The following is a 2245-nucleotide window of genomic DNA, read 5'->3' on the forward strand; positions in this document are numbered from 1 at the left end:
ATAACTGCAGGATGGGTCAGCTGACTGGAGACCCACGAAGAACCAATGCTGCAGTTCAAGTCCAAAGGCAGTCTGCTGGCAGAATTCCCTCTTGCTCAGGGGAAGTCAGTCTTTTGTTCTATTCAGGCCTTTAACTGATTGGATGAAGCCTACACTCGTATAGAAGAGTAATCTATTTTACTAAAAATTCAGTAATTTAAATGTTAATCTCACCTCAAAACATCCCCAGACAAATATCCATAATAACGTTTGACTAAATATTTAAGTATTGTGGCTCAGCCAAGTTAACACATAAAATTAACTATCATAGTTCTTTTTTATGGCTGAATATTATTTCATTGTATGGACATACCACATTTCGTTTATCCATTTAGCATTCGATGGACATTTGGATGGTTTCCAAGTTTTGGCTACTATGAATAAGGCTGTTATGAACATTTGCGTGCAAGTTTTTGTATTCATTTATATGTCTATTGCAAAACCATTTTGAAGACCTTGACTCCTAGGTTATCCAAATCTCCCTCTGTAATACCCATACAGTAAATTTCCCTGTGAATTCCAGACCAGAAAAATTAGACTGTTCCAGATGAACTATTTAATTTTAAGTTGAAGGCAAACATAAGTATTGTGGAAATCCACTTTTGAAAGAAGAACATTCTTTCGTAGATTTCTCCTCCCTGTGTTAAATCAGAATAATTTTACTATAATATTGCTTACATGTGTACAATTGTGACACTATATAGAAATTTCTTAATCTTATTACATTTTTATCCTTATAAAATCCAAACCAATGTAAAAATAAAAACAAAGTATAAAAATAGAATTAAAAAATTGGCAATACGAATTCAATAAGCTAGATTATTTTACTAAAATCACCATTAATAAGGATATGTGGTACCGATTGCTTATGGTACAGGTTCTTTTGAGCTTGGCATGCCTATAGTTTATGTTGCCTAAGGGCAGAGCACTTATTCTGCCATGCCCTTTACTTTACTACTGCAGAAGCTCTATTTGTACATACACCATAACATAGTTTGGCCTTCTCTTAGCATGAACACATTATTTTTGTATTAACTCTACCTTTGCTCTTTTCTCATTAGCCCAGGAAAATTAAAGTAGTGCTTCTAATTGGCACAAACATAGCCTTATGCACAAACACAAACACGGGCTCTGAAATCATGTGGCAGAGATCCAGAGGATCTGAAAAATACTTTGCATGATTCATATAATGCCAATTGCTTCATAACCTACATTCGTTATGATTAACTTCAGCTGAACATATTGGAACAGCCCAAAATAATAGTGGCTTAGAATGAATATTTCTTCCCTTCTCACTGAAAAGAGTCATGGAAATAGACATTCTCTACTTAGTAAGATGGCTCTGTGGTCACCAGCACCCCTGGCTTGCTCTATCTTTCTGCTTCATGATACTAGCAGTAGCTTTCATTGTCAACGCCACCCCTTAGCGAAAGCTAGCTGCTGGGACTCTAGCCTCATTTCAGTCACCAAGTGGAGGTAAGACAGGACACCTTCTAGGCCACTTTACAGGAACGATAGAACACTTCATATGTCTCCATTGGCTAGAACTTAGTCCTTGTCCTCACTTAGATAAAGTCTGCCTGAAAAATGGATGTTTACTCTGGGCAGTATGAAAGAAAGGGAGAACAGATATTTGGTGGAGAGCGATCAACTTTTAGCCTATACCATGTGACTCAGGATTAGTAGGGATCTGTGGCCAAGAATCAGAAGTCAGAAAACCAAAAACTAATGGAAAGCCATTGTGATCTTCATTGTTATCTCTCAAGGAAACATTGAAAGGGAATACCATTCTTCAGGGGCTAGCAGAGACTTTTCCTGCTTGTTAACTCTCTTGATAATCTTCACACAAGATAGTCACTCCCCATGCTCCTTCTCCACTCCAGAACTTTCTCTAACCCAGCCAGTGCAGTATTTCTTTATATTCCCCCCTACCACCAGCAATCTAGCCTCTTAGACTCAGTTCTGATTATGTAGATCTATTGACCTTGAATTGTTCTGAGATGCCCTTACTTTGAACGTACGCACCAAGCGGAACGTTTAAGGGGGACCCTCCTGTGGCATCGAGTGGTCAAGGAGTGGAGGAGTGCTCAGACTGCCAAGTTGAACACATTCCTTTCATTTCTGCTCTGCTTTCTTCCTGCTTAAATCCTAATGGTTCTCTTTAGAGGGAGCACAGCATCTATGTGGGCCATGAGGAGACTCTCCC

The 2245-nt window shown here is 38.6% G+C and overlaps 1 protein-coding gene across 1 annotated transcript in view; it reads left to right on the plus strand.

Annotated features, from left to right (window-relative positions):
- CCDC170 (coiled-coil domain containing 170) overlaps positions 1 to 2245 on the plus strand; it is a 66511-nt gene that overhangs the window by 58388 nt on the left and 5878 nt on the right. The gene's annotated exons all lie outside the window — the stretch shown is intronic.

Source organism: Pteropus vampyrus, unplaced genomic scaffold, assembly GCF_000151845.1.
Source record: "Pteropus vampyrus isolate Shadow unplaced genomic scaffold, Pvam_2.0 Scaffold78, whole genome shotgun sequence".
Lineage (NCBI taxonomy): Eukaryota > Metazoa > Chordata > Mammalia > Chiroptera > Pteropodidae > Pteropus > Pteropus vampyrus.